The sequence below is a fragment of the Pleurodeles waltl genome, chromosome 6 (genome assembly GCF_031143425.1).
Source record: "Pleurodeles waltl isolate 20211129_DDA chromosome 6, aPleWal1.hap1.20221129, whole genome shotgun sequence".
In the NCBI taxonomy this organism is placed as follows: domain Eukaryota; kingdom Metazoa; phylum Chordata; class Amphibia; order Caudata; family Salamandridae; genus Pleurodeles; species Pleurodeles waltl.
In genome coordinates this window covers 700,484,275-700,508,685 of record NC_090445.1, presented here as the reverse complement: position 1 = coordinate 700,508,685, position 24,411 = coordinate 700,484,275, and the positions used below count along the sequence as shown (strand labels likewise).

General features: G+C 45.7%; 1 protein-coding gene across 1 annotated transcript in view; it reads left to right on the top strand.

Annotated features, from left to right (window-relative positions):
- Positions 1-24,411, top strand: part of LOC138301689 (lectin-like) — a 161,948-nt gene that overhangs the window by 82,192 nt on the left and 55,345 nt on the right. The window lies entirely within an intron of this gene.

Genomic DNA, 24,411 nt, shown 5'->3' with positions numbered 1-24,411 from the left:
GGTGCCAGTCCAATAAGACACGGCGGACCTCGGGGTCACTAACCATTGTGTCCACTGTGAAGAGAACTCATGCCTTAATCCATACCAAAATGCCCCTACTGTATTTATAGTAGTTTGTAGGAAATAACTGACCACACAAACGTCTCTGCAATTCAGTGCCATCCTTTGTTATAGGAAGTTCCACTCTCCTTCCATCATTTGGCAAGACCATCTGAAAATAGGAGCATCAACTGCTTGAACTGAAGATCCTTCATTGGACACCTAGGAATATCCATGATGTCTGGTTCAGATTCAGCTGAATAGATACCTGAGGAGGTTGCAGGACCAAGCCGCTTAGAAGCACAAACACCAAACAAGGACTCCCTTGTTTGAGAATGTTTGGACATTTCAGAAAAAAGTCTCAGCCAAAATTGTGACATGTAAACTATGTCACAAGGAGTTCTAATGGGGTACCAAGAAACAGTACAGCTTTGGGGCCACAGGCATGTGGTGCCATATGCGCTCTTTGCATCTCACCACATTCATAAAGTACAAGGGGCACAGGCTACTGCAATAACATCACAGCCAGGAAAACTGCTCCACATTAGGTGCAGACACAGGAGTAAGACTACATACAATTCAGCTTATTTAATAAAGTGCTGTATTGCAGCATTTGCAAAAAAAATATTCTCAGAGCTCAGCAGAGCAGATCATGATAAGCTTGTGCAAGAGCACAAGTGTCCTCCTCAGACCTATTTTTATTCTTCCAAGTTAACACTTCCTAGCTTTACCGATTTTCCACATCTCCTTTTATAACTCTAATAACAAAAATACAAAAAAAAAATTAAAAACACAAAAAGGCACTTTTTAAAGCTACCCTATACTCTCTTTAACTACTGTATTTGTATTAGTACTTCCCCCTTTTTAAATAAAAAAAAACACTTCTGTAAAAGTCCAGTAGAAGCTCAAATACTTTACAAACCTGACATGCAACCCAAATTTAACATTTTTCCCATCTTTCTCATAAAGTAAGTTTTTCCCAAAAGAGCCTTTTTTGTTTTTTCAAATGTTTTTTTTTTTTTGGGGGGGGTGGTTATTTGGAATAAATTTTTTGGTTTTGTTTTGTTTTTTGCATACTGCAAAACAGAAGTAAGGGGACTTCAAAAAATGATATATTCTAAACTGAGAGTAAAACTATGATATGATGCTCAGGAAGCTTTGGTCATCATTTTACGTTCGGACTTATAAACTTTTTTGCAGCTTTTTCTCTCTGATGTCGGACAACCCTCCACAGCAAGCCAATTTTGAGTCTACGTCGTTGCATTGCCTTTTTGTGAGCCTTTGGTGAAATCCTGAAAGTCTGAGGCTCTGAAGCTTTTAAGTGGGACAAACCTGCAAGTCAAGCCGGGTGGCGGTCATGTAAGCCGGCTTGACTCATGACTCGGGTCGGTCCACTTATGGAACTGTTTTCCAAAGTTGCTCCATAATTCTCCAAACAGTTGGTTCTTCTTCCAGAAGGTCTTTGAAGGTCCTTTCGAAGGCCACAACTCACCTCAATGTTCCAAAAGCTTTGAGTTGCTTCTTGAGGGTTAAAACTCCAATCTCTCAGAATGCACCTGACTCAATTCCAAAAATATCCTCTGCTCACTGGTCAGCAAGTCAGTTTCTTCAGGGCTTGATGCAAAGGACTCTGGTCATTTAGTTTCTACCTGCAGAAAACAGGGAGTCCCTTCTTGAAGCAGTTGAAGACAGGGAAAAAAGCCTTTTAGTGGTGAAGCCCAAGTGTGCAGCTGTTTCAGTCCTTCAAATTGCAGTGTCCAGGTGCAGGTCAGGGGTTCAGCAGGGCAGCCCTTCTTCTTCTTGTCTTGTTTCTTGTAGGGATCTGAGGTGAGGTGCAGCTCTGTTAATTTCATCCTTGCTCCTGGGGTGGAAAGCAGGGGAGCCTCTTGACCAATCATAACCAGGCCACTACCCTCTTGGGAGAGCACTTCCTGGGAAGTGTGGCAACAATCAATCCCAGGGAACAACATTCTCCCAAAATCCAAGATGACAAAAATTCTATCTCCGACGTTCCGTCTGGCTCAGCCCTAGTACTGTTGTGGCTAAGTTTCTCTTAACACACTCCTTTCCAGCCCTCTCATAATCTTATCAGGGGGAACCTGGCTTGTTTTGTAAGAAATCAGGAACGTCCACTTGCTAGCCCAATTGTCCTTCCCTCTTGTGAAGTACAGCTGGGCTGCTCTCTCTCTATCCAGTTTCACCATATGCTGAGGAAGTTCCCCAGTTCTCCTTCCCAGACCAGGTACTTCCTTTGTGTTCAGCACAGGGCACTTCACACCTCATCAAGGCAGACTGGCCAGGCTACAAAAAACTGGCAAATCAGAGAGGGGCACTACATAGCTGAAACTGGTAACTTTTAGAAAGAGATCTAAGTTATGTTAAATTCAGCAATGGCAAGTTTTTGGATTTAATATAACTTTTAATTAGACACTACACATGCCATACTTTGCTCCTTTCTGTGGAAAATAAGACTTTATTATTTTAAAATAAAGTCTCCCCATGTTAGCCTATGGAGCTCAATCACTACAATGGGGAAAAATGAATTTGGCTATTTTTCCCCAACTAACGCTTATAAAACACCTTATAGTTACACTTCACCCAACCCCAGGGGCAACTAGGGCACACCTTATAGGTGACCTATATGTAAAAACAAGTTAGCTTAGGACTTTTGGAAGTACTTTTAATTGAATTAATTGAATAGTCAAACTTGGGGTTAACTTTAAGTTAAAAGAAGCCAGCAAGGCAGGCCTGCCTTTACAATTACCATGGGCACCATAGTAGTGCACCCATGAGCGCATTACCTATGCTGGGGTTCCTAAACCTACATGCCCTACCACATACCAGGTACTTATAGGTAGGCTGACACGGCCAATTATAATTAGCCTAATTTTCATATTTAACAGAGCACAGGTCCTGGGACTGTTGAGCTGTGCCAAGGGCTCCATCAGAGTCAGGAAAGCACCAGCATAAGTGTAAAATATGGCCCAAAATTAGTTTTCCCACAGTGCTTTATGCAAGTAGACTGGGTTGTTTGTAGTCTGACTTGCCACAACTTGAGATGGTGTTGGTTGGCACGGTTAGAAAGATGTAGAGGCACCTCATGAGGCATCTAGCTTTGCACTCCTCGGTATCTTTTCATGAGCTAAATGCTGGGAATAGATTGCCCTAAGGTGACACAACATTCCTGTTATCCCCATTCTGTGCTGTTTTTCTGTGCCCCTACTGAACTCATTGTGGCACAGTTTGCTTTTAACTTGCTTCCCCTCCAGGTGCAATGCAATGGATTTCCTGGGTGGTTTTGGAGGTTGAGATGGTCCAGTTTTTCTTTGATCATCAGTGTCAGGCGAAGGCATGTCAGCAAACCCCTGGGCAATAGAAGAGAAGATCTTCCTAGGGGTTGATAGAGGTTTCCACATTCAAGACCTGCTACTAAATGAGAAAACAAGAGTGTCTACTCCCTTCAATAATTCATGGCATTAGTTTTAATCAATCAAATGTTTTTTTCCTGGGTGTGTTTCTACTCTCGCAGGACACTCATGAACCTCTTGTGAAAGGCTTGAGAGATTGTATACATATTGACTCAGCTTTATACTGCTGCAACACAGATTATTCATCACTTGTATGTATATGTAATGCAGATATTGAAGAATGGTGTAATTGCTCTGTCTATATTAATTTTATTTCTATTTGATTAGAGTTGATGACTCTTATGAGAGGCTTGTGAAAGTCAGGCACCCAATCCTCTACCTGTAGTCCAAGGGGCAGAACATCCTGTTTTACTCTCACTACTGGCTCACAAGACTGAATTTAGGAGAAGGAGTTTATACTAGTATGTAATAGAAACACTGAATGAAGTTTGATACTACTGTTCATACAAAACAGTCATGATAGAAGTCTACATGACAATATTACAAACGTACAATAACGTTTTCTAGATTTTTACACTGCTGTGATCTTCTCCCGAGACACTCACAAGAGGACTGCCTGAGAAAACCCATATAAGAGAGAGGACCACCTGAGACAACCCATATAAGAGATTTGATTGGTTAATATTAATGTCTTACATTATTGCAGGATGCACACACGCTACTTTCCTCATTTGGGAAAATCGTTTGGATGTGTTCGCATCTACTTCTGGTCTCAGTATTTCATTTCATTGTTTAGTGGATAGATCAATACTGGAGAAAAATTGTCCAAACTGATGTTTTCTTCTAGTTCCTCAAATCAGAAGTCAGGAACATCTACTTCATCTGAGCCTCCAAAGGCAATTCAGCAATTTTTCACACTTCCCAAAGGAGACAAAAAATCTAATCAACAACAGTGACATGTAAGTTGTTCCACGAGGAATTTCCTCGTGGCACATGCAAACAATAGGATTTTACTACCACTGGGATGTGGTGCCATATACGTTCAGTGTAGCTTACTACATTGGCTAGAGGAGTGTTGGACCTGGCTTTTTTGACAGGGTCATCCCCAAACTTTTTGCCTCCTTCCTCCTGTTTTTTCTGACCTGTTGTTGGCTTTTGAACTCTGGGCACTTTACCACTGCTAACCAGTGCTAAAGTGTAAATGTACTATTGATTGGTTTATCCATGATTGGATATTTAATTTACTTGTAAGTCCCTAGTATAGTGCACTATATGTGCCTAGGGCCTGTAGATTAAATGCTACTAGTGGGCCTGCAGCACTGGTTGTGCCACCCACTTCAGTAGCCCCTTAACCTTGTCTCAGGCCTGCCATTGCAAGGCCTGTGTGTGCAGTTTCACTGCCACTTCGACTTGGCATTTAAAAGTACTTGCCAAGCCTAGAACTCCCCTTTTTCTACATATAGGTCACCCCTAATGTGTGCCCTAGGTAACCCCTAGAGCAGGGTGCTGTGTGGGTAAAAGGCAGGACATGTACCTGTATAGTTATATGTCCTGGTAGTGTAAAACTCCTAAATTTGTTTTTACACTACTGTGAGGCCTGCTCCCTTCATAGGCTAACACTGGGGCTGCCCTCATACATTGTTGAAGTGGCAGCTGCTGATCTGAAAGGAGCAGGAAGGTCATATTTAGTATGGCCAGAATGGTAATACAAAATCCTGCTGACTGGTGAAGTCGGATTTAATATTACTACTCTAGAAATGCCACTTTTAGAAAGTGAGCATTTCTTTGCAGTTAAATCTTTCTGTGCCTTTTCAATCCACCTCTGGCTAGGTTTCGCTGACAGTCTCTTGTGCATTCACTCAGACACACTCCAAACACAGGGTACTCAGCCTCAATTGCATACATCTGCATTTTGAATGGGTCTTCCTGGGCTGGGAGGGTGGAGGGCCTGCCCTCACACAAAGGACTGCCTCGCCCCCTACTGGGACCCTGGCAGACAGGATTGAACTGAAAGGGGACCTGGTGCATTTCTTAGCCACTCTTTGAAGTCACCCCTACTTCAAAGGCACAATTTAGTATAAAAAAGGGCCTCTGCCCTACCTCATCAGACACTTGCTGTAGAAGAAACCTGAACCAGAACCTGCATCCTGCCAAGAAGAACTGCCTGGCTGCCTAAAGGACTCACCTGACTGCTTTCTACAAAGGACTGCTGCCTTGCTGTTGCCCTGCTGCCTTGCTGAACTCTTGTCTGGCTGTAAAAGTGCTCTCCAAGGGCTTGGATAGAGCTTGCCTCCTGTTCCCTGAAGTCTCAGGACCAAAAAGACTTTTCTTTTTCATTTGGACTCTTCGTGCGGCGAAAATTTCTACGCACAGCTTGCTCCGCGGCGAGGAAATCGCTGCACACCGACGCTGAACGACGCGACGCCTTCGGAGCGACCGGAACTTCGACGCACGGCCTCGCAAGGACAACACCGCCCGACTTCCAGAGGGGAAATCGACGCAACGCCTGCCGTGAGAATGAGAATTCCACGCACAGCCTCCCGGAACGACGCGCAGCCGGAAAACAAGCCAAAGAATCCACACACAGACCCCGGGACATTTGGTAATCCCGCTACCCACAGAAAGAGACTGTCCGCACGCCAGAAAAATGACGCACAGCTTCCCCGTGTGAAAAATAATGACGCAAGTCCGTGTGTGCAGGGGTGAAATCGACGCACACACCATTTTTCCACATATCTCTTTCCACTTTAAACCAGGTAATTTGTGCTTGAAAGAGACTTTGTTTGCTTTTTAAAGACTTAAGACACTTTATATCACTTTTCAGTGATATCTCTACAATTTCACATTGCATCTTTATTCGTTTTGACCTACAATTATCCTGATAAATATTATATATCTTTATAAACACTGTGTGGTGTATTTTTGTGGTGCTATATTGTGTTATTGTATGATTTATTGCACAAATACTTTACACATTGCCTTCTAAGTTAAGCCTGACTGCTCGTGCCAAGCTACCAGAGGGTGGGCACAGGATAATTTTGGATTGTGTGTGACTTACCCTGACTAGAGTGAGGGTTCTTGCTTGGACAGAGGGTAACCTGACTGCCAACCAAAAACCCCATTGCTAACAAGCAGAGATGCAGAAAAGTTTTGAGGCATCATCTGGCACAAGTACTACATTAACTGCACAACCTGGAGATGTTCTACCTCCAGAGGTTTGGGCTAGGGTGGCAAGCTGAACCACTACCTATCTGAATAAGGTGTTTTACTGTCAACCTTGTGGGAGAATTATTTTTGCCTCTGAATTGAGCAGAAACACTTTAGACAACCTTATGCCAGCTCACAAATGCCCACCAGAAAAGTAGATCTTTTTTTTTTTTTTCCTTTTTTTACTTCCAAGTTTATATTTCCTGTTTACCTTCATATCTCTTTGGTGAAGATATTTGTTTTGTTTTTCCCAGAAATATAATAAACAATAGAAAATCCCCCAAACTATTTAAAAATAAAAACGGTGCTTTTAATAGTTACCTTATATTGTCATTATTATCTGAACATTTTCTTTTAAACCACCCTTTTTTGTGAAGGGTTAAACTCCAGTAAGGCCCTTATGGGAGTTGCAGCCTTTCACAAGCTCATACATTTCACTGTGTGTAGCAGACAGTGGGGATGAACCGCCTTCTTTCGTGACACCTCCTCTGAATTCATGGATGTATATGGAGAGGTACTAACCTATTTGCTGACATCTCCTCTCAGGGTGACCTTTGTTTTTCCCTTAGTGACTTTCTTGTGTTTTTTAAATATAAAGTAATATTTTATTTTCAAGGTGAGTATACTAGGATGTGGAGAGGAACATCCTGTCTACAAACATTCCTACTAAAGGGAATGCATTAGTATGATAGTGTATGATAAAAGGATGCACTGCCGGCGATATGTAAGTATAATAGGGTGCGAGGAAGTATTTTTCTGCTTGAACTCGTTCCCTGAATGATATGTGTATATGTCGCAGAATGTTAACACATGGTGCTCAGTGGTAAAATCAAAGCCTTATGAAATCAGTGTACATATTACAGTGTAGGAATAAAATCACCTTTCTACACCATGTTGGGTGATGGCTGTGTATGGTTGGGTCCTGGAGGAGTCTTATCTGTCTGCTTTCTGGCTTATATTTCACTACTGAAAATTATATTAGTTGTTGTAGGCCTCAACCACTGTTCTAATGCTGAGCTACACATGAAGGCCTATAAAATTGAGAGGGTCTTTAATAATTAGTATACCTCAAGACAGAACAGCTGCAGGGACACATCTGTAATGTGCTAGTCTTTCACAACAAGAAATGTGAAAGGGTTCTGTTCTCCAGGTCAATGATGAATGAATATAGTAGAGTAGGTAGAGATAGTAATATCTCCTATGAAACATCTCACCAGTGTGATCATTGTATGTAGAACAGTTAGTTAGCCATTGCTATCTCTGTTGAAAAAACTGTCTGTTCAGTCATGCATGTACATAGAAGAATGGCAATAGACTCTGGCCCTCATTCTGACCTTGGCGGTCGGCGGAGAGGCGGCGGTCAGACCGCGAACAGACCGGCGGTATTAAAAATGGCATTCTGACCGCGGCGGTCACCGCCGCGACCGACCGCCACTTCCCCACTCCGACAGCCACGGCGGTCATGACCGACGGGCTGGAGTCTGCGCACTCCGGTCCGGCGGTCGACCCAAGACCGCCAACGGTATCATGACCCTGCTTACCGCCGCGGTTTCTGGCGTTCGGGAACCGCCATGCGAACCATGGCGGTAGGCACTATCGGGGCCAGGGAATTCCTTCCCTGGCACTGATAGGGGTCTCCCCCACCCCTCACTGCCCCCCCGAGTCCTCCCCCCACACCCTCCACCCCCCTGCCACCCCCCAGAGGTGGTACGAACCCCCTCCCTACCCCCACCCCGACATGCACATACACGCACCCCGACATGCACACACCCCCAACATGCACATATACACACCTCCTACACACACACATACACAACGGGGACACATACCCGCACACATACATGCCGACATGCGCACCCGCCGAACTACACACATTGCCCATAGGCACAGCAGCACTCCCCGCCCGCATGCACGCACTCACACACCCCCTCTACACACTCACACGCACACCCCCATGCACGCACACATCACACAACACCCCCCCACCCCCTCCCCTCACGGACGATCAACTTACCTTGTGCGTTGGTCCTCCGGGAGGCGACGGGAGCCATAGGGACGTGACCGCCAATAGAAGACCGCCACACAGAAATGTGGGTCGTAATTCTGGGGGCGGTGTTCTGCTGGCGTGGCGGTGGAGGTTGACCAGTCTCCACTTTCCCGCCGACCGCCAGTGTGGCTGCTGGCGGTATTCCGGCGGAACGCTCCCAGCGGTCGGAATACGCGCAGCGGCATACCGCCGCGGTCGGGCCACTTTACCGCGGCGGTAACTCGGCGGTCTTGCGAAAAGACCGCCAAGGTCAGAATGAGGGCCTCTGTCTCTTAAGAAGTCTCCCAAGTAAATTAGACATATGTTGAAGGTTGGACATAGAGATTGTGTTGCCGATGACACCTTCTTTCAAGGTGATGGGTGTTCGTACTAGTGTGTGAAGAAGGAGAAATTTCTCTTCTAAATATTTCCCAGTCACAAATAATTGTGTAATATGGTATTATAAAGAACAATAGTGAAATATGAGTTAATTATATTGTCTGGGTAAGAGGTTTTGAGTGAGTAGTATGGGTAGTAGATTGTAGTAATATACGTACACCATTGTTTTGTGTTTTTATGTGAGTTGCACAGTGTGCAGAAAGGCTTGTCTCTCAGCTGAGACTTCTTCCCAGGGTGATGAAGGGTTCTAATCCTGTATAGTATTGTCTCTGACACTTGCTATCCTGATAGTGAAGTTATTTTTAGTATATGTATCTGTATTTATCTCTATCCTATTTGTATGATGTGAATATTAAATGTATCTAACTTTCTTTAAAAAAAACCTTTTTTGTGGTTCTCAAAAATTGTATTTACAATGAAAATATCGTAATGTAATAAATGTCATACATACCATGATAAGGTATAAATAGAAGTATTAGTTAATTAAGATGCAATCCATCATTGAACTGAGGGGAGAACATAAATCAGTAAGATTTATAAAACAAACCCACACATTTTATATGCATCAAACTAGCATTTGCATTTTCAAATTCAAGAGAACATCATTACTAAAGTGATGTAAGATGTTTCTAAAGTATGCAATGATATCGATTTATTTTTTACTAATAAAAAAAGTTCCATCATTATATAGTTGCTATCCTTGGTAGGCCAGATAACGTTAATGAGCATTAACTTTAACACTTTGGCCCTCAAACCACCCACACAGACAGACACTTTAACACACCGATCGCCACGGCAGTAGGAACAAGCACTGTGGCGGTAACTGCCAATAGCCAGGTGGAAAAGAATGTACCGCCCACAGTATTACAACAGGCCTCTCCGACACCTTTTCTGGGGTGGTACTAATGACATTAAAAGCATGGCGGAAACAGAACACAGAAGGCAAACAACTCACCTCTGGAGACTCAAGGAAGAACCACAATGCCATGGAGCCCAAGTAGCACATTTTCCTCATGCTTGTATACCTCTTCATGCATTACAAACAGCAACGCCGATGAAGACGACCACAGTGAGTATTCTGCCTAGCACACAAGGAAGGAAAAAAGAGAGTGACACACACATGCAACACCCCCAACACCATACACACACACAGATGAAATAACATCACTTATCTACCCCGTACGCCTCAGGAATAATGCAAGGACAAAAGGAATTGATTAAAGTGAGTGTAATAAGATAAAATAGTAGAAATTTGTGCTTCAAAATCAAAACAGTGTATAAATATATACAAATGGAGGGACACTACCCAGTCCTCAAAGTTCGTAGGCCATAGGGCCACAACAAACACATAGACCAAGACCCCACTTGACTCCTGCAACAACACGGAGAGAACACTGCAGGGGCATCAGGTCAAAAATACACAGGCACCTTAAGGGGACGGGGAAAGGGGGGGGCACCTAAACCAGAAGATGGCACAACACCACTGGTCTTGGAGGGGGCAATATGCCCATCACTCTGTCCTGGGGAGAGCAAGGCCACAGTTTCTCAAGTGGGTGGTTTGCCCACTGCTTGGTCCTGGGGAGTGCAGAGCCACAGTCTCTCAAGTGGGTGGTTTGCCCTCTGCTTGGTCCTGGGGAGTGCAACGCCACAGTCTGTCTAGGGGGTGGTTTGCCCAATGCCTGGTCCTGGGGAGTGCAAAGCCACAGTCTCTCAAGTGGGTGGTTCGCCCACTACTTGGTCCTGGGGAGTGCAAATCCAGAGTTTCTCAAGTGGGTGGTTTGCCCACTGCGTGGTCCTGGGGAGTGCAAAGCCACAGTTTAACAAGTGGTTGGTTTGCCCACTGGTTCTGGAGAGGGCCTTGTGCCGAGTGTGCTTCATCCTGGCAAGGATGCAGTGAGTGGATGGCTTCTTCCACTGGTTCTGGAGGGGGCCTGGTGCCCAGTGTGCTTCACCCTGGCAAGGATGCTGGTCTGAATGTGTACTTGGGATAGGTTGGGGTAGAGGGGAATGGGACTGGGTAGAGGAAGTTGGAGGGGGGAGGCTAGAGACAGGGACAATGGCTGCCATCAGGGAGGACGCCAGAGCCTGGATTGATCTCTGTTTGATCTCTGTTGGGCCGCCATGCCACAGTGAATGCCCTCCAAGAATGCATTTGATTGTTGCAAATGGGCTGCCAGCCCCTGGATTGCATTCACTATGGTTGACTACCCAATCGAGATGGATCGCAGGAGGTCAATAGCCTCCTCACTCAGGGCAACAGGACTAACTGGGGCAGGGCATGAGGTGCCTGGGGCAAAGGAGATGCCTACATTCCTGGGTGAGTGGGCACGGGAAACACTCTGAGGGTCTGCTGGGAGGAAGGTGCTGGTAGGGGGGTGGCGGCTGTACCTGTAGTTGGTGTCCGCCTCCACTAGGGAGCTTCCATCAGAGGAGGTATCACTGTCAGAACTGTCCCCTCCTGTTTCCGTCCTGGTGCTTCTCTCGCCCTCCGTCCCACTGGTGCCCTCACCATCTGTGGATTCGGCCTCCTGGGCCCTGTGGGATGCAGCTGCCTCCCTCACCGGTGCCTGTGCTCTTCCACCAGATACTGCTAATGAACATAAGGACAGGGTGACAAAACAAAAAGGGGGGAAGAGACAAAGGATACAACTGGTCAATGGCAGCAACAACACCACAGTTGGCGTACACGACACACACAGGGAACAGCCCCATGCACTAAACAAAGCACTACTAGTCATAATGCTAGTCACCAGCTCATGACTAACGCCAAAAGCAGCATACCTGACACCCACAGACCCCTGTCTAGTAGTGGATGCCTACTAGCTTGGTAGGAAATGGTGTTCATCAGCCCCTGCCAGACATGGGACCTACCCTGCAATTTCCGGCCTGCCCTAGGGGCACCCACAGGCCCACCTCCCCCACACGGAGACCACCCCACCACACACAAGTAGAATATTGGGAAACTGTACTTACCCCCTTGTGGCTGCTGTGATGCCCTCAAGCGCCCATCTAGCTCTGGATAGGCAACCGCCACACAGCACTCCATGCATCCATGCCCCTTGCATTGTGCTCACAGTGTACTCACCTGTTGGTCCGGAGACCCATACAGCATTCGGTACTCTGCAGCGGTAAAAGCAGGGGCCCTTTCACCAGTGGCACGAGCCATGGTAGGTTTCAGACACAGGTCACAGCAGAACATGCATTGTAGGTCCTCTCCTGTTAAAGGTCAGGTAGCAAGTGAGTGAACAGATAGAAAATGGCAGTCACAACCGCGGCGGTGCCTACCGTCACCGCCGGCATACATCACCATTAGCCACTGTATCCCATAGGGCCCAATGACAACCAATAAGGAGTTGCACAGCAGTACTCGACTGCCTCCCGCAACAGCGCGCAACGTCAGCGGCATTACCTCATTTCCACATGTCCATCCACACAGGACAGGTGGACGCCATTTCAGGGGGAGGCAGGGGACAGGCCATGGCACCTAACTGCATCACAGTTCACCTAGGCACCATTTGGGCCTATCCAACATCATACTGTTACAGTCAAAACATGCAATGCAGTGTAGTGTTTGGAAATGTGGAATACTGACCATCTGCTCACTGTTTTTCCCCCTAGATTACAACCCCTGCGGATGAATAGGAGATGGAGACATCCCCCCATGTGCAAACCCCTGGTAGACTTGGCATCAATGGAGGACAGGCACATTATCCTCACCTATAGGCTGGACAGGCCCACAATCACAGGGCTGTGTGCTCAATTAGAGGCAGACCTCATATCTGCTATCTGTCAGCCCACTGGTATCCCCCCTCTTGTGCAAGTCCTATCTGTGCTCCATTTCTTGGCAACTGGCTCCTTTCAAGTGACAGTGGGCTTGGCAGCAGGAATGTCTCAGCCAATGTTCTCAATAGTGCTGACCAGAGTGTTGTCTGCCCTGATTAAACACATGCACAGCTACATTGTTTTCCCCAACGTGGAGGATTTGGCCACAGTGAAAGCTGACTTCTATACAATGGGACATATCCCCAACATTATTGGGACTATTGATGGTTCACATATTGCATTTGTCCCCCCGGAGAAATGAACAGGTCTTCAGAAATCGAAAGAGCTTTCACTTGATGAATTTGCAGATAGTGTGCCTGGTTGACCAGTATATCTCCCATGTCAATGTAAAGTATCCTGGGTCTGTGCATGATGCCTATATCCTGAGGACTAGCACCATCCCATATGTGATGGCCCAACTCCAGAGGCACCAGGTGTGGTTCATAGGTGAGCCCATGGTTCCCACTCAGTAAATGTTGGTGTAAGGGTATGGTGTTGGCCATAAGGGTTAGTATTTGGCTAACAGGTATCCCTCGACATTTGCAGGTGACTCTGGTTACCCCAACCTCTCATGGCTACTGACCCCTGTGAAGAATCCCAGGAGAAGGGCAGAGAAATGTTACAATGAGGTACATGGGTGAACAAGAAGAATAATAGAGAGGGCATTCGGCCTCCTGAAGGCCAGGTTTTGTTGCCTACATCTAACAGGTGGATCCCTGTACTACTCACCCAAAAAGGTGTGCCAGATCATCGTGGCATGCTGCATGTTGCATAACCTTGCCTTGAGACGGCAGGTGCTTTTTCTGCAGGAGAATGAGGCTGGAGATTGGCGTGCGGCAGCAGTGGACCCTGTGGACAGTGAAAATGAGGAGGCAGAGGATGAGGATGAGGACAACAGAACAGCTATTATACAACAGTACTTCCAGTGGCACACAGATAAGACCCTGTAACTTCACTTTGCATTGTCAGTTTTGTATTTGACATTGTACATGGCAGGCAGATTCTCCTAATGCTGTGGTCACTTACTGTACCCTTTGGCATCTCTATTTTCAGATATCTGTGCCCCACTCTGGCACCTGGTGTGTTGACTGCAGCCAACTACAGGTCATTCCTATGTTTCATTACTGTACAGTTGTACTGCAGTTTTTAAACCTTGCTAAACGAATACATACTTAAATAATTTGACATACTCCATACTTCCAATCATACAATCAGGGTTGGTTCTCCTTTTGCAGGGGGTGGAGTACCGATGGCATGTTGTTCCTGTGTTGGAGCCTCCTGTCCACTAGCGGCAGCGGAGGTGGAGGGCTGTTCATTGGTGTGATTAGTGTCAGGGGCCCAGTGGTGTGCCACCGCCTCCCTCATGGTGTTGGCCATGTTTGCCAACACCCCTGCAATGGTGACCAGGGTGATGTGGATGTCCTTCAGGTCCTCCCTGATCCCCAGGTACTGTCCCTCCTGCAGCTGCTGGGTCTCCTGCAACTTCTGGCCCATCGTCTCCTGGAAATGGTGGTATGCTCCCAGGATGTTAGTGAGTGCCTCCTGGAGAGTGGGTTCCCTGGGCCTGTCCTCCCCCTGTTGCACAGCAGTCCTCCCAGCTACCCTGTTGTCCTGTGCCTCTGTCCCATGAACAGTGTGCCCACTGACCCCAGGTCCCTGATCCTCCTGTGCTTGTGGGGTTGCCTGGGGTCCCTGTAGTGGCAGACACACTGCTGATTGACGTGTCCTGGGGACAGAGGTATGGGCCCGCTGGGTGGGTGCTGTGCTGGTGTTTCCTGATGGGGAGGCTCTGTGGTGGTATGGGACTGTGCCTGCGTAACCGACTGTCCGGAGATCCCAGATGGGCCAGGTTGGTCATCCGGATCCAGGCATCCAGAGCTGCTGTCATCACTGTGGGCCTCTTCTGGGGGGGAGACTGGATGTTGCTTGCACCTCCTCTTTTGTGATGTTGTATGGGGGACCTGTGGGGATGTAAATGCAGTGCTATTGTTTCTGCGTGTGACATCTTGTGGGTGTGTTGCCTTGTATTGTTGTGATTGCCTTATCAGCTTTGCCTTGTGTGAGTAGTGATTTTGTGGGTTAGGTGATTCTCTCTAATATGCATGCTTTCGTGTTGGGTGTCCATGCAGGGCTGTGAGTGATGTCCATGCATTGGTGGTGCATGCAGGGCTTGATATTGGGATAGGTGGGTGAGATGGTGGGGTATATGTGAGGTGGTGGGGTGATGGGGGTGAGGGTAGGGGCGGGGTATATGATGGCATGCAGGTAGGGGGGGTCATAGTAATAGATATTTGACTTACCAGAGTCCAGTACTCCTGCTACTCCTGCCAGACCCTCAGGATGCAGACTTTCTCCTCCCATTTTGTTAGCTGTGGGGGAAGGGGAGGGGGTCCACCGTCAGTCCTCTACAGCTATTGGGTGTCTTGCAACCACGGAACGTACCTTGCGCATAGGTCATTCTACCACTTCCTGATGTCATCCCTTGTTCTGGGGTGCTGTCCCACGGTGTTGACCCTGTCCACGATTCTCCGCCATAGCTCCATCTTCCTAGCAATAGATGTCTGCTGCACCTGTGATCCGAATGGCTGTGGCTCTACCCTGATGATTTCCTCCACCATGACCCATAGCTCCTCCTCTGCGTACCTGGGGTGTCTTTGTGATGCCATGGGTGTAGTGTTTGTGGTGTGTGTGAGGGTGTGTTGGGTGATGTATTGGAGTGTGTGCTGTAAGGTGCATGGATGGTGTATGGGTGATGGTGTTATGTGGCTCTGGTTCTGTTGGTGCTCTTGGTGTGTGTGTCTCTCTCTCTCTCTCTCTCTCTCTGTTGTCAATTTATTTGAGTCATAAAGGGTTGTGGGTAGTGTGGGTGCATGTTTTATAGTGGTGTGGGTGTGGTGTGTGTATGTGTGTCAGGTGTGTGCAGTTTGAATTGTCTAATGTAGTATTGTTTTGTTAGTGTGTGTGTATTTTGAGCATGACGGTATGTACCGCCAATGGTTTATCATGTTTGAATGTCCGCTGCGGAGATTCGTGGGTCATAATGCTGTGGGCGTAGTTCTGTTGGCATAACGGTGTGGGTTTTGCTACCGCCACTTTATCACTGACCTTTGGGCTGGCGGACTTGTGTGTGTGTCTGTATAGTGACGGATTGCTATGTGTGGGTATTAATATGGGTAGCGGTATACCGCCACGGCGGCGGTATGTTGGTGGCAGTCGGCATGGCGGTAAGCGGGACTTACCGCCAATGTCAAAATGAGGACCTTTGTTTCTATTAATAAGTTGACTTTTGAAAACATTATTTGTCTCTAGAATTTCGGTTCCACAAATATGAGATAGGAGTTTGGAAGTTTCCACAGTATCCTATGCTTAACTGTAAAACATGTCACATTCAGTCCAACCACATTAATATTTAAGGTAGACAGTGTATTGGCCAGAGATGATTGACTGTCCATGGTGAAAATTAATGGCAACAGCAATGTATGTTTTCCTACACATTGACATCTGACCAGTTTTAAAGTTGGTGAAATCAATATTGATTTTATCGCCCTCTGCTCTACATCTTTGTTGCATGAGAATAAGATATTTTGAACTGTGTATCAAAGCTATTACAGACAGCAGTTCCGATGTGCAGTCTGGGCAGCAGTTATTCTGCACAGCTAAATAGGAGCATTTAACACACTTGTGGTTCTATGAATACATTGTTAATTGCAATTCCCTCATCTTCTAACACAATTAGCCTCACCATTAAAAACTCCTGTGCATCCTGTTGCACATTCAAAGTGAACTGTGCACTACTACCACAGTAGTCAACAATATCACATGGAAATGCAGTTGAGGTACACAAGTGTTTTTCAGTGCTTTGACAGCTGCAGCCAAGTAACAGCATATAATCCACTTGTTCACAGCGGGACCTGTCAAACAGACTCATGCAGGTGGCGGGAGCCGGCTGGGACCTCAGAGGAAGCCTTGAGGCTCCCCCACAGTCCCAGATACCCCTAAAGGGCACATAATAAAAAACATAGCTAGAGTCAGTGGGAGAGGCCTGGAGGCTCCCCCACAGTTCCCCCCACGGTCTCAGATAGCCCGTAAAGGGCATCTAATAAATTTTAAAAAATAATAATTGTCAGGGACCAGGGGGGAGGCCTTGAGGCTTCTCCCGCAATCCTAGATAACCCATTAAGGGCAGATTGTGAAGAAAAATCTGCAGGGACCACAAGGGAACCTTTGAGGGTTCCCCCACAGTCCCAGATAGCCCATGAAGAGCTGAAAAATATATATTTGAAAAAAAAAAGAATAGCTCAAGTGTGAAGGTTACAGAACTTCACACTGAGTGTTGAGGGTTTGAGTCCACCCTGACTCGTTTCCAAATGTTTAAGGCTCGTACTCAAAGGTGATCTTACTGTTTTTATGACAAACACATTTCTCTTTTCAAATTGTGCAGATATATCTAATTCTAAGTATTACCTACATCAAAGCCTAAAAATCTCTCTATCTCTCTCCCTCTCACTTTCTTCCTCTCTCTCTTTCAATCTTTCTCCCACTCACACACCCACTCAGACATTTACGCAGCCACTCACAGACCTACTCAGACACTCACGCACCCACTCACAGATCCACTCAATCCCTTGTGCCCTCACTCACAGCCCTACTCAGATCTTCATGTACCCACTCACAGACCCACTCTGACAGTTACATACCCACTCAGACTCACACACCCACTCACAGATCCATTGTCACCCTCATGCACCCACTCACAAACCCACGCATACAATGACACACCCACTAAAACACTGATGTATGCACTCTTACACCTAGACAGACACTCTCACAGCCACTTTCACCCCCAGATATACCCTCTCACATCTATTCTCACACCCAGAGAGGCCATGGCCTACTCCCGCCATTCAAAGTCAAAGGGCCATGCACAGCATGGGTTTTGTTGGTTACCTGCAAGGTCTAGCTGCAGGCCAGATCTTGCCGGCAACCTCCGCTGTGCACGCACGGAGGCCGTGCATGGTGCAAGGCTGGGTGCTTATAGGGGTTGGCCTCAGGGCCTGGCTGCAGGCCATGCGTGGCAGAGGTTGGATTAACGTATAGTAATAAAAATTACTATACGTTAAAAAAACATAGAAATTCACTGAAAAAAAACAAAGTTTACAGGGACATTATAGTTAGGAAATAGAATAAAAAAATAACATACAAATTCACATAAAAAACAAAGGTTACATGGAAGTTATAGTTAGGCTAACATTTTAAATGTAAGAAAGCATAGAAATTCACCAGTTATAGTTAGAGTTACTTCTAGTAACTATAACTTGTGCCCTAGGATAACTACAACTCACGGCCTCGACATGCACTGCTAATTACCCCACAAATTCCGGCACTCATGACATCTTCGATAACATCATTGATGATATCAATGGAATATTTGCAGTAAAATTTTGTATGTGTATATATTTATATATATATGTATATATATACATATATATATATATATATATATATATATATATATATATATATATATATATATATATATATATATATATATACACTATATTATAGATATATATATATAGATATATTAGCTTGGTATTCTTTTCTCTAGAAAAAGTCCCAACCTCACCCAGTGGTGAGTTCTTTTTGTCACAGATAAAAGATAAAATGGAGCATGGCTTCAAATCTGTGCTAAAATGATTTTCAAACATTTGCAAGATCAATGGAAAACAATTCACCATGAGTCTCAAAATGAATTCCTACAATGGATGCATTAGCTTGCCTGAGAAACCATGTCCCTGTTATCATAACATGGCCGACAGCATAAGATAGCACTGACAGATCACCGTAAAATAAAAGTGGAAAATATGTGAAATATTTGGCTTAACTCAGGGATCATCAGAACATAACACTTGACCCATATTCTGATGAAAGGATCTGTATTGAACATTCATCATAACGACCACCTTCACCTGTTGGGAAAAAAATAGAAAACACCATGCTTCTAAGCTTGTTTCCCACACATTTACTTGTTCTCCTTTTGCTTGCCTCATTTGGTACAATTCTGAAGCACAACCCATCATATCTCCTGTATGTAGATGATGAATGCTGTAATGTCCATATATTTCTTCTGCTTTATCTGAGTCTTCAGAATGATGCAGAAGCAGCTGAGGTGGGACTTTGTGTTCTGATATAGGTTACATATTCTCCCATATCAACATCTTTGTAAAACATATTTTGTAATGTACTTTAGGATATTGCAATGCTTTCTTGACTCTATCCGTGCTCACAGGTTCCTGCCATGCCTTTTAATCTTTAGTAGGCACTCCATCTCCTGAACCACTAGTGGTTCCTCTTCTTCTCTATCTACACCTATAGTTTTAATATTTTCCATATTCAAAGGCAAGTATACAACTACACCTTTTTAACCATTGCTTGGAAGGGATGCACTACCTGTATGAGAATACACTCATACAGATTTAGGTTTTGAAGATCAGGAAGAATTTGAAAACGTCCACTTTAATATGAACACCTCTAGCATGCCGTTTACTGAGTTCCACATTGTCAATTCAATGTTTACATACAATTTGCCTGATTGACTAGTCAAATGAATCTTCAGCTATCAAATAAAGAGCCAGTTTAAATCATTGTACTATATCACTTTCTTCCATGCTTTCACAAATATAATTTTTTTTGGTTTGTGATCTGAAATGAGTGGCTACAACAAACATAGACTTTGTCAGGAACTTCTGCAGTTGTTGAAAATGCATCAATTTTATTTTTAGTTTTTTTCTAAAACTGTGCTTGCTTGTATTAGAATTTTCAGTTTGTCTCCACAACCATCTCATTCAAATCAGTTGACCTATCTGAATATCATCTAGAACCGAACCAACTTCATAAGGACTGCCTCTCAATAACAAATAATTTAGGGGGTCTTTACGAGTTTGGAAGGTGGAAAAGGCTGCCTGCCAAACTCCCGCAGTCAGGTTGCCACCAGTGCGACCGCCTTCCCTCGGGCTCCATTACAAGTTCCCCACCGGCACAGAGGGGAACACCCCACAACATTGACGCCAGCTCATAATGGAGCCTGCAGCAATGTTGCAGTGCATGGGGTGCAACAGCACCGAAATGCTTTTCACTGTCTGTATTACAGACAGTGAAAAGCGTGACTTGGCTGTCCATGGGGACCCTGCACTGCCCATGCTAATTTTAAGGGCAGTGCACAGGACCCCTGAGGTCCCCTGAACCCCATCTCTGCCAGCTTTCATTAAAAAAAAGCTGGCGGAGAGAGGGATCGCTATCCCAAGGATGGTGCTACAATATCATTTAAAAAAAAAAAAAAGTGGGTACATTTCCTGAATATTCACAAATTTCAATGTGATTTAAAAAATAAAAAACAAGCAAAATCCCCTGTGCTTGCTTTTAATATTGCCACTGGGTGGGTCAGGTCCCGGGGGCATTCCCAAAATATAAAGGAGGGGGGTACACAGGGCCCACTACTAGGGCTCATTGAAACTCCGGGGACCACCACCTTGTCTGGGCATTATTTGTTTGATGATGCAGGGAGGACCGTGAGGACCCTCTGGGCCACTGGGACCACCACCTCCTTAGAGCTAAAACTAAGTATGCGAGGGGCTTCACAGGCCCCCATGGGCACTGCATACTAACACCTTCCTGGGGCAACATCATTATAGTTATGCAGGGGCTGCATGGATGCCCCCAGAAACCACCACCTTTTTGGGGCTAAAACAAATTTTGCAGGAGGGTGTGTGGAACCACTAGGCCCTGGGATCCATCAACATCCCGGAGCTGCCCCTTTTTTAAAAAAAGGAGGGTGGGCAGACACCCCTGGGCCCTGAGGACTGCCACCTATTCAGGACCACACTAAATTTGAGAGGTGAGGCACACAAATACCCCCTGACCCTATTTAAAAATGATGGAGGGGGGAGCCCCCTTCCTGGAGCCATACATGGCCCTGGGTACCGCCAGCCTCCAAGGCTGGCTCATGCTACTTCTGGAGCTTCTGCCAAGTGAAAGCAAACATCACTCTGTTCCCAGCAAGCAGGAGCGCTTGCTGAGAGCAGAGTTTTTAGCTCTTTACCTGCCTGCTATCATATGGGCAGGGAAAGAGATGAAAAGATTGCTCCCACACTCAGGGAGCTGCATTTCCAGCAGCTTCCAACATGTGGGATCAATGCTGACTCACGCAGGAGGAGGGGAGACAGTTAGGACTTTCTCTCTCCCTTAATGGGATGGATGAGAGAGAGAGAAAGAGATTGTAATTTTAATGCTTGCTCCATACTGTGAGAGAACAGGGCTGATTGCAGAGGCCCCCTAACTTTTTCCCCCCATTTTCCACTTCTTGATGGTGTTTTCCTGACTCTGATGGTGCCTTGGGTACTACTGACTAGTCCCAGGGCCCGTGCTCTGTGTAAAATCAGTATGCAAATTAGGCTAATTATAATTGGCTAAGTCAACCTACCTATAAGTCCCTAGAATATGGTAGGGTATGTAAGTTTAGGGACCCTAGCATAGGTAGTGCACCCATAGGTGCACTGCTGCGGTGCCCAGTGTCATTTTAAAGGCAGGTCTGCCTTGCTGGCTGCTTTTAAATTAAAGTTACATGCAAATTTGACTTTGGAGTTAAAAGTAGTTCCAAAGCCTTAAACTGCCTTATTTTTACATATAAGTCACCCCTAAGGAGTGCCCTATGTGACCCTATGGCTAGGTGCCATGTAACTATAAGCAGGGACCTTATAAAAATAGTTTTATAAGCCCTGGTGAGGTAAAACAGCCAAATTAGTTTTTCCCTCATTATAGTGAATGGCCTCCATAGGGTAGAATGGAAAGACATTATTTTAATTGAAAAAATCCCACTAGTAATAGATACCCGAAGTTTGGTTTCAAATTAATTGTTATGATAAATCCCACAACTTCCAGTTGTGGGATTCAATATCAGCCCTGCAGTGTTTTTGCTGCTGGGCTCTGATTGGTCAGCCTCTGGCAGGCTGGCCAGGCTGCCTTGATAAGGTGTGAAGTGGCCTGGCTCAGCACAAAGAGATGTGACTTGGGGAGGAGATCTCCCCTCAGCAGATGGGGAAGCAGGAAGGGGCAGGGCGGCCAAACTGGTCGTCAAAGGCAGAGAAGGACATTTGCACAACCCAGCAACACCCTCACATCCTTCAAACCCAGACAATTAGGTGCCCCCTTGATTAGATTAGGAGAGGGCAGGAGAGGGGTGTGTTTAGGATTTTTAGCCGCACCAGTGGGTGGGCTCAGCCAGATGTAACCTCCAAAAATCACTTTCAGCCATGATTGATTTTTGAGGAATGTTGCTCCCTGGGATTGATTTTTGCCACACTTCCCAGGAAGTGTTCATCACAGGGGAAAGGACCCTGCCCCTGATTGGAGAACCAGGACCCCCTGTTTTTCACTCAGGGGCAGGGATAAAACTGGCAGACCTGCACCCACACCTCAGTTCCCTATCAGATTCCAAAAAGGAAGAACTACAGGAGAAGAAGGACTGCCCTGCTGGACCCCTGACCTGCACCTGGACACTGCACTCTGGAGGACTGCACCAGCAGCACACTTGGGCTTCACCACTAAAAGTCTTCTACTGCTTCAAGAAGGGACTCCTTGTTTGCTACAGGTACAAAGGAGCTGCCCAGAGTCCTCTGCATCAAGTCCTGCAAGCAAAGCCCAGCTGACTAGCGTCCAATGGCCATTTGAGGGTTCTGACCAGGTGCATTCTGGGAATTGTAGTCCCAACTCCCAAGGAGCAGCTCAGATCTTCTGGAACCTTGGATCAAGTTGTGGACACTTTAGGGACACAAAAAGGTCATCTGGAAGAAGATCCAGAAGTTTGGAGACGTTTAGAGCAACGCCATAAGTTGAAGAGGTGCATTGTGGGAGTTGTAGTCCCAGACCCCAAGAGGCACACCAGAACCTCTCAACCCTTGGCTGGTGCTGTGGACCACTTTCCTGAATCAAACACTTCTGAAAATAAGTGTGACAGTGCTACCTCGTGGGTGGCCTGAACTCTGGACTTGGTCCCTTTCCAGTGTGACCTTTTTTTAACCCTTTGAGCGCTAGTTGCTTCTATGTGCTAGAAAGCATTAATTCTTTAAGAATTCATATCTCTTGTTCCCCTTATCTGATTTTATTAGTTTTTGTGCCATTTTAAAGCTAAAAATATTTCCTATTTTTTATAAATTGATTTTCTATTTTTAAACTGTTTCCTGTGTTTTATTTAATTACTGTTTTGTGATATTTGAATGCTTTACGCTTTGTCTCCTAAGTTAAGCCTTGTCGCTCGTTGCCAAGCTACCAAGGGTTGAGCTGGGTTTAATTTACTGAGAGCTAACTGGACCTAAGTGAAGGTTAGTGGCCTATTGCTAAGTGTAGGTATCTGCCCTTACCAATAAAGCATCACACTACCATGATGTTTGGTACAAATGTTATAGTTACATTTTGATGAACAGCAGACATACTGGTAAATTCTTGGACTGGCAATGAAAAGGTTAAAGGTTCAAATACTGGTATCCTATGGCAGTGTGTTTATTTACTTGTTACTTTTTCCGCATCAATAATCTTTGGCTCAAATGTCATAGATATATCTGGACAATGCACAGTAAGGAGTCACCTGTGGCCTAGTAATTTAGACTCAGACACTCACACAGAAGGTTGCAAGTTTCAGTCTAGATATGTCAGTTGTCATTTCTCAGCTTTAAATTGTTTACATCTTCAAATATATAAGGCGCTAAGAGAAAGGAGATTTACTTGCCAGAGCATTTTTTTTCAATTTGTAGTAACTATTTCTCATTCTAAGTGGTGTTGTGTTGTATAGGGTGTTGGCTGTAGGAATTGGCTGCCGGCCATTAATTGCAGCCAACCTATACCACGCACAGCCAAAGTCCATGTGTAGTGGTGGGTTGGGTGGTTATAGGCGGTTGGCTGCAGAGTCTTCCTACAAGCCAGGCCCTGGAGCCAACCTCCACCTCTTATTTCGTTTAAGTTGGTGCCCGGTGCCCACTTGAGGCACCAACAAATCCTAAGAATGGGGGCTGGAGGGGAAGCCCCGCAGCCCACAAGGCACAAGATGGCTCTCACATGGGACCCAGGATGGCTCCCGCTCCAGTGGGAGCAGCTGCTTCTGATTGCTCTTGCCGAGTGTGAGAAATCAGAGTTTCCCTGCCTGCAAGAGCATGGGCAGGGAAACAGCATTGTTCTCCCAGCTGGAGGGAGCATTTTCAAAGCTTTGGCCAGGAGGAAACATACTTCTATCCCTGCCCACAATCCTGCAGACGGGTAAAATTACTGTGTCTAGGGGTGGGTTCGCCGGGACAAGGGTACAGAGCTAGCACTTTGTAAGGCTTGGAGAGAGGGTGTACTACTTATTGTTTAGCCCGGGGGACGCTAAATGGGAAACATTCATGCATTTTGATCAAAGTTCATCAAACTTTCCAAAACATTTATCCATCTCATTCCCTTGTTGGAAAGTTTTGAGGTGATCCATCAGGTGGTGGGGCAAACAAACAATGTATTTTGCCCACC